Genomic DNA, 12,429 nt, shown 5'->3' on the forward strand with positions numbered 1-12,429 from the left:
AATTGTTATAATAATACTATTGAGCAACAATATATAAATGTGTCGAGGATGACGAAATAATGAAGTTGCCGTCCGTCGCTGTCTTATATTCTTCCGAAGGGATATATATATTAAGAATATATATATATATATATATTGTAACGTGGCGTTTCAGAGTCGCCCGTCACAACGGCACACAACCGTTATTTATCTTTAGGAAACGCGTCCTCAGCGGGGTACTCCAACCGAACTCGATACAAAATAGGCAATAATTACTTTTAACTAATTCTTTCTTTGTAAATTCTGTATTTCGCGCTTCGGCGCACGCTAATAAGGTACTTGGTCGACAACGATCCCGACCGCCGAGGGATTGATAGCTACCGTTTTCAGCTCTCGACGACTTCATACTATACTGGCTACCCGGGTGCACTTGTCTTGCTACCGGGGTAGCATCCACCCGAACCTTCCGCATCGCCTCGACTGCCGGCGAACAGGGAGATAAAAATCCCCCCGACGGCCGAGGACACCGCTCCTCAAGGAGGAACCAGCCGCCCGCTTTATCGGACGCCGTAAGGATGGCACGAAGGGCAGACCGTAGCCTGCCGTCTTCCGACCCCAAACCATTACGTCCAGATTGATAAACCCATCGTTCCGAGGATCGACGCAGCATTCCTGTCGGCCAGAACTAATCACGCGAATCATGGTCCACGGTTTTGAGTTGCGTTAAGCCGCCGTATGACTGCGTGATCTCCTTAAAGAAGTCCTCAATGATAGGCAACCTGGACAGTAAACTGAAGCAGCTATTAAATCGTACGAGTTGGTGTCAATGACGAAATCACGAGCAGCACATTACGCCACATCTAGCGGTAATCTTCGAAAACGCATGAGGTCAACCAACCAATCAAAGGGAAGAAGAATTACCTCACGGCAGCGAATCCGAATTTCCGAATCCTCCCGATATAAGCTCTCGATACTTCTCCTCTACCGCTACCGTTTATATCGTACTACCGTCTTTCATCCCGCTACCGTTTCATTATTACTATCGTTTTGCTCTACTGTTAGATTCTTCCTGTAAATTTAAGTTCTTTTCGTCCTTCCTGTTTTCCCTTGTTCAATATAATAAGTTTTATTTAAATTAGACTCAGTATTGTGTGCCTGAGATCGTCTGTTAAGGTAAGGTTTTTGCCTTTGTATTGCATCGTTACGAAGTTACTCATAATTTCTATTCTTTTCCTATGGTATTTATCGACTGTGTGTGATTCATGGTCAACGGCTTTGAGTTGCGTTAAGCCGCCGTGTGACTGCATGATTTCAGTAATTAATAATTTCCGTGTCTGAGCGACCTCGTAACTGCCGAATAATTAATTCTCTTGTATTTATGAATTTCTATTAGTCTGCTTCTGTAGTCTCTACCGTATTTTGAGCCCTGTTGGCTTTACCTTTCGTCTCATAATTATTTGTAACAGTAGTGTGCCTTACATTTTATTTCTGTTATCGCTTGTTATACTTTTATTTATTTTCGTGCCTATCGTATCGTATATCGAGTTCCTTGGAGTACAGCCGAGCGTAGAATCAGCCTCTAAATATTACCGCACCTTTTTCTATTGCTATTGGCAATTTTATATTATTTTTGCCTGTTATTCCTTTCTCTGTATCTTGTCAAGTTAAGTTCTGCGTATTATTCTTGATCCTTTTGTACCGCGGTGTATTTAGTGTATTTCTTTATTTTGTGAACTCTCCGAAATTCTCACTCTCTCATAATTCTGTACTTTGTATTGTCTCGAAAGTTATGTTTAGGAATTCATCGTTTAATTCCTCCGATCCGTAATTATTGTAAACTATTGATTCTATCGATTATGAATAACTCTACCGAAAATTATCTAATCGATCGTTTACGCTACCGATTGTGTAAATTGTTAACGAATGTCAATCTTTCGTACTGGTTATAATCTATGGTAAATTTGTCGTATTATCCACCGAGCTATCGTTCCTTCGTTTTCTACCGATTAAGCGATTGTAGTAAAGTTCTCACTCTCGTTTTTAATTAACAGAATAATAATTTCCCTAGCGTCGTTTGCAACTTGGGTAAGATCACGTCGCCCAGTGACGAGTAGTTTTAAGTAAATTCTTACATTATATCGCTTCTCCCGACCTACGTTCATTTTTCTCTGTTAACTGCCGTCTCTCGTTTCAAAGCTACCGTTTAATTCTATTCTACCGAAATTATTGTGAACAACGATTGCTTGTTTTATTAACTACCGCTATCGATACCATTTCATTTGCCTGTCTCAACCCTGTAACCTTATCGACGATATATGATCGATTGACCTGTTCATTTTTCCTGACTTGAGTTCATTCTTCATTCCATTATTTTCTTTAATTCTGTAATTTTTGTTGTGGAATGCCGCCACTCTACCAGTTCGTGCGAGTACCTGAGCCTAGCCAGCCGTACAACGGGTTCTCTGTTTATTTTTCGTACGGTTTCGTGTTATTTTTATTGATTCGTATTATTATTTGAAAATCGACGCTAACGCGTCTGGCGCCCAACGTGATTGATTTTGTTATAGTTTAATGTTCTGAATAAGTGGAGAATCGCGCCAAAGTGTCAACGGTAAGTCCTGATCTGAGGGTAACAGAATTTAGCGTTACAACCTCCACAAAAACGTCGTCTAGGTTACTTGGTACGTAAAGCTTCCATTTCGTCAATTTCAATGTTCGTTTATTACTCCTTCTCACTTGAATTCGGTAATTATGATTTGGGGGACAAAATATTTACGTTTAATGTGGAAAAAGAACATTGAAAAAAGAAACTTTTCATACGCAAGAATTTAATTTACTCAAACATCTGACGTGGTGCTCAAGTTTTGACAATTTGACGTTTCTTTCTGTACAATCATTTCTTTTATAAAAATTTGAATAATTATCAAATCGTATCAGCAGACTAATGGGTTATACAGTATTATTGTTTTTATATTCACCGCGAAAAATAAGACGAATTCAGATCAAATCGCATGAATCAACATGTCGAACATGTCGATAGAAGCCTCTCGACATTTCGACAGGATGAAGTTTCAGTCTTTTACATGTACGTTTCTTTTTTGCTTCTCTTTGCATTTTATTTACATGTTTACTTGATTGTCTTTTCTTTAAATATTACGACGGTGCGAAAATTCGTAAAAATTCCCTTTCAGCAATAACAGCATCAATTTGAACTGCAGAATTCCTGTCCAGGGATAAAATTTAATTCGTTAGTTTGTCGCATGTGCAGCAAAAGTGTCGCGGATGAGTCGCGGCGAACAAGTTATCATGAGAAATTATTGTTTTTCTTCAAGATCTCAAGGCCTCCGACAATCCTCCGTATACACATATTTACAATACGTAGCTGTCAACGGTGGATTATAGTATGTGGATTGTTGTAATGATTTCTTGCTGCGATTCCAGATCATCGTTTGTGTCTCGTGACTTACAACTGCACAATTTATTACCGGTATTGAAAGAATGTTGCGGAGCTCGATTTACAAAGAAAAACAAGTTTTCATTGAGCTCAATCAGCCTAATCAATGATCGTTTCGATTCGCGGCGGTATAGAATGTGATACTAATGAGTTTCCATTTCTGAGAAACCTGCCTTAGGTGTATGATCGTTAAAAACGCTACGAAGCTTTTCAGGCAGAAAGAAAATTTGTACCGATCTAATTGCCGGATTTTTTTAAGTAGAATTTTCATTCCTGTCAAGAGAATCTGCAACGGTAATCAGCTGAAAAGGTAGCAAGTAAATTTCGAAAAAATGTCCAGTTTTGTTCAATTTCACGAAAAATCTGACGTTACGCATCTTGTTTTATCTTAAAAAATACGAAAACGAAAATCTTTATTCGTTGCCAGTTTTTAACGATCACTTCCATATCACTTGACATAAACTTTGAAACTGCAGCCATGTTGACTCGTCATGGAAGACGGACTCGAAAAATTTACCCGATACAATGCCTACGCCCGAATCCCCGTTGAGTTACAAAAAAGGCTTCTCCTCAGGTGTGTCAAATATAATTTTCATCACCGCTGCAGGAGATGAGACAACCGTCTATTCACGCTAATTATAAACCAGTAAATACGTTGCTTGTATTTGCTTGGAATGAATAATGAAAGTTGATTCAGAATTTCTCTGCGGAATGTGAAACATGTTTGTTCAGTAAGCATTTTATTTTTATCCTACTATTAAACGCTAATTTAAAGCGGTTAACATACGTACGGCTTCAAGAGCATTTTTATCAAGCCGATTCACAGTTTGAGAAACTTGATGTCATTGTAATATTAATCTTGTTAATTTGGGATAAGATTTTCGTTTAATTTTTTTGTTTCAACCTTGCATTTCCGTCCAATATAAATAATAATCGAACTTCGGGTAGAATAGAAGAAATGTAGTTTCGTTGTTGTTTCGCTCCGAACGATTATACTTATTTTCAAGTATTTTCTTACTTATTTTATGAATTTAATTTGCGGCATCGATCCCCTTCACTAATTACGGTGCAAGTGTAATTGATCGCAAACGATCATTAAACGCGTTCAACATTTTACTCGGATTTTCGCAACAAACCTAATTATTTATATATTTATATTTATGTAACAGACTCGCGAGAGCAGAATTTTATACAGAGTAATCGCGATATTCAGGGGAAAAAACCATATTTCGTAATTCGCTGTAAACTCAAGGATATTTGATCCCATGGGAACCTCACGCATGCCAGCGGGATGCGCCATGATGTAAAAGTGAAACAAGAAAGTATAAAAATGCTCAACGCGCAGAGAAAAAAATGCGGTTGGAATGAAACCAAATTTGAACGAATAGATTCATTCGCCATGGGACACCGATTGCATGTTCGATCACAGAAAACGTCGGTTATTTTGATTGTCTTACCGCCGTTGACGCGGTTCACTGCGCCTTCAAAACAACCGCAGCCATTTAAGCTTAAGTGTGTTTTCTTGCGTGCACGTTTCTCTGTCTCCATTTTATTTTATATCGATTGAATTTTATCACCAGAAAAATCATTATCCGCAGATGGGTAGCTATAATTAAACGGATCAACGACCAGTCTTGAACTAACGGTGGATTTGAAACTAACCCATGATTAACACAGTAGAGAGAAAAAACCGCGCGAATGAAAAAAAAAATCTTTTCATATCAAATATTTGATGTAAAAAAATATTCGTCGAATTCGCTGGATAAATGTTGATTTTTCAGGCCTGCATTCATCGAAAGTGCAACACCAAAGCATACCAATGATTCTTGCCATCTTTTTCCGTCGGATAAAATCGTCTTCGACGAATTTTTAGTACGACAAACGATTCTGTTGACAAAATAAAATTGCAAGTGAGCCGCGCAACGGTTCTCACGCTGGTTTCGTTCCAGCGTTCCTAATTCAATTCCACCCTTCCAATGTTCTACTTTATTCAATTGTTTGCTCAATTTTCAACAAATCTACGTTATTTGAACAATCAAAATCCATAAATCGTTTCTGTTCAAGAAATTTCCCCCAATAATTTCACATTGGTGATTTTTCATTGAGTAAAGCTTGTTCGTGAAACTAAAAACAAAAAGTCTAGCAATATAAATAAGCGAATGAAAAATCGATCTATCGGTCGATTTCAAACCTGCACGTATTACGAATACCGGGAATTATAAAGAGGCGAATTTCGCACGGTTATCTTCAGTTACCTACCGACGCGATGAAAGATCAGCGCGGTGACTGATTCGGCAGATGGAACGGCTCGTTCTTTCCTCCTCCTGCTCCGCAGTTTTTGTTTTTTATCGTGTATCTTTTGTTACGCTCGGAGCACTGAAACGTATACGTATATATTGCAGAATGTAAAAACTATCCTCCGCTCTTACAGCCAATCATCGTTTCCCCGATTGTCATTCTTTCTTCATTCTCTCTTCGTATCCGTTTTTCTTGATACATTTCTTTCAATTTGTTAATTATTCCAATTTACATTTTCCGTTTTTTTCTTCGTTATAACGGAAATTAGGCGTCTCACTGTTCAGGTTAAAAACAAATTAAAAATTTAGAACACTCATAATTATAATATAATCAATCTATTTCAAAAACGAAATTAATATCCGCATATATAATCCATTCAAACTTTATGTAGCAAGAGAGGAAGAACTTTTCTTCATCTATTTTGTATCTCGTACAAGATGAATTAAAAAATTTCGAAGTCAGTAACTAGTCAAAGAAATATATTTTTAGCAAGATCGTGACAGCTGCAAAAAATAAGCAACACAAGTTTGACAATATTTCCCAGCTTTGAAAATGCCTATAGTCTTATAATAATAAAGAAATTATATTAATTAATCAAGAAATAAATGAAAGAAATGAAAGAATCGCTGATCATTGTCACCTGATTAATATAATAAATCATTTTCTTCAAACCAAACTTGAGAGAATGGAAAAATTGTCTCTTGGCAATTGTCGAAAATATGTTACAAACTTCGGTTCGAAACGAGCTAATGAACAACGAATTGGCATGACGTGATGTAAAACTTAAAACCCAAAAACACCAGCATCGAAAGAACAGTCTATGATCGTACGAAAAGTTTTTGTAAAACTTGGATTTTCCAAATAAATTATTCACCATACATTTTTAACTTAATTTCTACTTGAAAAACTATAAAAAATGCATCCTTTTTCCAAAGCGATTCCTCGTATGTTTCACATCCGTAAATTACATTTAGAAGATAGCCAGAGTGAAAAAATGAAATTCTATGTAATGTATTCTGATGAGCAATGGCCGGAAGTCCACGCGGCATACGTATACATATCCGCATACACATAGATACTTGTGAGAATTCAGTTCATTCGTTTCGTTCACCATAAAAGTTCAATCGCCTTATTGTGAAAGGCCTCAGAACGTTGATAAACTCCCTAGGAATTGGTATGGCGCGCGTCTTAATCGAGACTCGTGATTGCGACAATTGCCGGGAGTTGACTCTGCGATTGAACTCAGCAGGAACGAAGTGACGTCACTGCGTGAACCGTATGCAAGAAGCAGGCGTGGCAAACGGGAACGGAATACGTCTGTATATGTATAAAGAACTAGGAAATATACGCATGTGGCAAATAAGTAAATATGCGAACGAAACCCTCAATTTTTACATTTGCTAAAATCGATTAAAATCATCAATACTCAGCTGAACGTGTTAATAAATCGTCTGTTCCATTTTTATAGGAATCAGTTTGTCAACTAGACCGTAATGTTTTTCATCGGACATTTTTCATGGTCATGTATAATTATGCATCTCAGATTTACCTTGGTAAAATAGTACATATAATTGCATACATTTCAACATGTTTATCCGACATCTTTTTACACATATGTCAATTGGAACTGGTGATGAAATCTGGTTTAAAGATACCGAAAAATTTATCAATAAATTTAACGAAACTGAAAATTCCTCAAATAAATAGCATTTAGATGTCAAATGGCGTGTCCGAAGTCTTTTTATACGTCTACTTCCGGTTACGAATGAGCCTGGAGTAAATAAGATATGGACGCGGAAGATAGTCCGTATTTGATTATACGGGGCTGGAAAGAGGCCGCGATACTATGTGGAGTTAGTCAAGTGAACTGACATGAGCAACGAGTAATTAGCTCTTACTTTTTGAAGGGCTGCGTTGGTGTCTCCTTACGCGATGTCGAAGGTGTTTACCCATCGGAACGGTGAAAAGTCAATTTAACGACGAATTGAACGACGCGGGATGACCTCAAAAGCGACCAAAATAAGGTTTCCAGAAATTCAAAACGGCTCGTTGATCAAGCAAGTTGAAAAGATGGGTTGAATCACGCAACGCTAACAGCGAAGTACTCGAAGATTCTACGAAAGGTAGAAAGAATTTAAATTAATTGACATAGTTTCAAATTACGCAATTCTTTTGTTCACGATTACTTCGTTAGACTTCGAAAATTTGAAAAATCGACTCTGTGAGTCTAAAAAAAAATCAAATTTACTAGACAGATATTGAAAAAAAAAACGTCGAATATTACATTCAATTGCTTAAAGCAAATTGAAAGGGCTTCGAAAACCGTGAAGAAACTAATTTACTAGTTTCGAAAAAACTCCATGTTATTAAAGTCCAAACACGGTGAAGGATTTAAGACTACCTCTGGCGATTGGAAAAAACCACTTCAAGTAACTCGAAAAGAATCTGAAAGTTTGCAAGGAAATAGTAATAATCTCAATTTGTGATTCCAAAGACGTTCAAAAATTTTGAATACTCTCAAGCGACTTTGAAAAATCTCGAAAAGAGTTTCGAATCCTAAAAAAATTGTCATCAAATGCTCCAGTGTTCAATTCTGTTCAAAAATATCTGTTTTAAGTTGCATAAAATTCCGAGTACAGATTTACAACAAGAAACAATACAACTGTATTTTGGTAAAAGTGAAGGATAATTGCATGTCAGAATTTGTTTAAAAAAAAAAAAAATCACAAGGAATTTCAGCTGATTGTGAGTTTTACAAACAAACATTCTTACGGATTCCAAAAACTCTCTCTCTCTCTCTTCTCGCTAATTTTTGCCGTTCTACCATCGATGTACGAATCAATGTAGACGAGTGATTCGTAAAATACGGCAATAATCCCCATATCGGAAAGTGAATAGAACTTAAAATAAGAGAACGTTCGCGGTTGACCGCCGTCTTCTAAAATTGCGGTGAGTTAACAGCTGCTGTCTTTATAGGCATTCGCGTCGCGTTCGTGAGTTTGACAATGCCGGGATTTATTTCTCATGAGCTGCGTTTGTTGGCAGGATAGAAATTCACCTACCCGCCATACCTGAACGTACATTGCGGTATTTCTTGAAAATAAATTTGTGACCAGGCGGTTTAGAGTACCGATTTGCCCAATTGTACATTGACACTTCTTTGTCATTTTTAGAGCTAATTTTCTGGTTTGTGGAAACCTTGAATTCAGACGACGCCATCCGGTGGTAAATATGCTCAACACCAAATCGGGTGTACTTATAAACGCAATTTTCTATCCGATATTACACTTCAGATTTCACTAAAGTTTTCCGTGCCTTGATATTTATCAAATTGGACAGTTTAAGCGATCAGCTGTTACTATTTACGCCGCCATATTGTCGTAAGAATATCTGGGACGCACGGTTGGGTCAAAGTTGCTCAAAAACATGACGAAACAAAGAATTAAAAAAAGTAACTGTAGCTAGTCAAGTTAAATCTCGTTTAAAGAAGTTCATAATCTAATCCAGAAGAGATTTAAAAACACTGAATTCAATTATATAAACATCTTGCTATTAACATCGTTGGAGGAATCGTGCACTATTCTACTATTTTTTCATCAAAACGTTGATAGAGTTTGTCTGATTCTAATGAAAATTAGTAGGTTATTTTGTTAATAAACAATTCCTATACAAAACTCGACATAAGAAATTTTTTTTTTTTTTTTTTGAACTGGTGAGTTGATAAATTGTTGGTTTCCGGTGCGAATATCATAGAATAACGTGATTTCCGTGATTTTTTCAATACAATCAAGTGTTCGCGTGTTATATTTTGTGTTTGAATATTTTTTGTCATGTCGCAAGGACTATTTTAGTCAGATAAAATTATACGCTACATCCATGCTAGTTTTTAAACCATTTTACACCTGTCACATATTTGTTCCAACACTTTTCCAACCCGCCTGATGTATTTTTCTATTTGCCTCGGATCTGACAAATCGTACAAAAAACTAGTAATAACAATAAAAATGTAAAAGGCGAACTAAAAAAGTGGCCAAAATTACACATTCAATACACAATATCATTTGAATCGCAGAGAACCGCGCCTATATTCTGCAAGCGGACTGGCAGTGAATACAAAACAGGCAAAATAGGCGTTCTAGCCTCTCCTTATATCCTCACTTCTCAGTATCAGCTGCGAGCCGTTTCGGCACCGTGTATTATAATCGGTGTTTATTCTCCGTAGGCACTCACGTACTCAAGAGGCGTACCTATGCGGTTTGACGCGTCATTCTTGTACCCGCTGCATGTACGGTATGACTCGATAAAAGACGTGCAACTAGTCGCGAGTGAGTCTTGCCTTCTGGAACGCGACTGAATCACTGCTGAATTGCAGCTCCTTACGCAAATTGACCCCTTCTATTATCCGCACAATATTCACGCCGAGGAAAATTTCATCCGGCCTTCTTTTACGTACGCGATCGTGTATTTTTTATTTTACATATTACGTCACAACTCGTCTTAAACTTCCGCTGCGAAATGTCTTCGGTACTCTTCAATAATAATTCTTTTCTTTTCTTGTTCATAACTTTCTCGTAAGTACCGTGTCTTCGGCTCTAAATTCCATCTTTTTTTTTTTTATCCCCTTTTGAAGGAATCGCAGGATGTCGAGAGCTTTTTAAGGGTCGAACCGTCAAAATACGGGATATTATGGTGTTGAGTGCAACGTTTCGTCACCGAATCCGGGCTCTGGATGGAATCGGAAAGGAGAAAAATTGCCTCAATTTCCGAGCACTCAGCTGCTGTAGTCGTATTGGGAAAGCTGTATAACTAATTAGTATTTGTCAGAAAAGCGGATGTAAACTTAGAGTGGAAAAACGTAATACGAAGACCGAATAATAACAAGATCCGGGCAGAGAAATTGTCTCGATATTCACCGCGGTTATTCCTTCTTCGGTTATCAGTATTGACTGAATTCGTTATTGAATTTCTTTTACCCTTGGTTTTTATTGCAATATTTGATCCTTCTTCGTTTATGCATTTTAATCTTTCTGCCATTGCGTCGTGAAATATTTTTTAAAAATGAATGATATTCCAAGCAAATTCCCGATACAGGATTTTCATTTCTTTTTTATTTTCGCTTTAAACGTGTTGCTATAACGCTGCATATTATTAATAAATGTATTTTCACAAGCCTGGTTCGCGTTCGCGATTGCTGGTTATCTTAACTTGTGTATATACATATAGTACGCATTCGTATCCTAAGTACATGCAGCTTGACTGGATCATCTTAACTGCAGCTACTAAAAAAATACGCACACATATTTACTTGTGCATATACGTATGTACTCGTATGAAGCACTTGTATACAGTAAATATGGGCGCATTCAACCGGGGAAAGAAATTTCTCCGAAATATAAAGAACAAACGACACAAAAAGCTCGTTGTCCAAACTACTATATTCCATGCACTGAGGATAAATTATTCTTGATGTGAACACGGCATGTGAACGCTCATAGAAAAAAATCTCGACGCTATATCACAGTTTACTTCGCATGAAAATTGTACGTCAGGAATCTAACTTTCTTCTCATTACTAATCGGGTATTATTTTTTTTCGTTAAAAATGACTTTTCTAACCTCCGATGAATCTCTATAGTTCGCTGAATTGTACATGAGAAATTTTCCAAACATATATATGTATATATATACTTTTTCGAATTTTTGCTGCAAACTTTAGTTGAATACTGGAAAACAGATCTAATGTTTGTACATTTTTCAAGGTTAACAAAACAAAGTTTTCACTGGTAGTAGTTTCAATAATGATCGGATACAGATATTTTTGCTTTCATTGGCATTTCATATTGTTAATCTGATTCTATACAGTGTTCTATAAAGTGATTAGCTGTATATGAAGATGGCAAAAATCGTGATTATTAAAATTGCTACGTTTATCGGATTCGACAAAATTATTTTTGTACAATATTTACAGTACACGCCGCTTATCGAATAATCGACGCAAATATACCAAGAGTATAATATAAAACTATTCCAATAAATTTTAGATTCACAAGACTGTTTTTCAAAATACTTGTAAACAACATGATATAATACGTTATAGTCGATATTCTTCAAGTTGGAAATATAATAGTCAACCTGAATTTTTCTGTAACGTAACTTTAACGAAGAGTAGAATAATAATGAAGAATTTCATAACCTCAAAACGATGCAAGGAAAAACAGCTGAAACCGAAGTCATTCCGTCAGCTGACTTTTAGTCGACCCTGGCATCGAAATTAACCGGATGTAAAACTGGATGCGATGAATTAATTAATTATACCAACGAAGACAATGACGAGTGTCTGGGATCGGTATTTTTCATTCTTTTTTTTTCTCTAGCGGCAATCGGACGTCCGTGACTGACGCGATGAATCAATGCGGATGCAGCAGGGCGTGTAGCCTATGCTATAATATACACACTTTAACTCGGATGACATGGTCGTCAAGTCCATTACGAATTCCTGAAATTGATTTGTCAATTCGTCCGCACTCAACGTCAACGATCAAAGTCTCCGTCACTGTTCAATTTCTAAGGCGTTATAAATAGTTTCCGCAGTTCATTTATTGTATTGCAAAATCGGTTACCTGCTTTAAAAAAATATAATACCCCCTCATAGAAGAACGACTTTTTTTTCTTGTGCAACCGATCATCAGTCGTTGTTCC

Source organism: Neodiprion fabricii, chromosome 5 (genome assembly GCF_021155785.1).
Source record: "Neodiprion fabricii isolate iyNeoFabr1 chromosome 5, iyNeoFabr1.1, whole genome shotgun sequence".
In the NCBI taxonomy this organism is placed as follows: domain Eukaryota; kingdom Metazoa; phylum Arthropoda; class Insecta; order Hymenoptera; family Diprionidae; genus Neodiprion; species Neodiprion fabricii.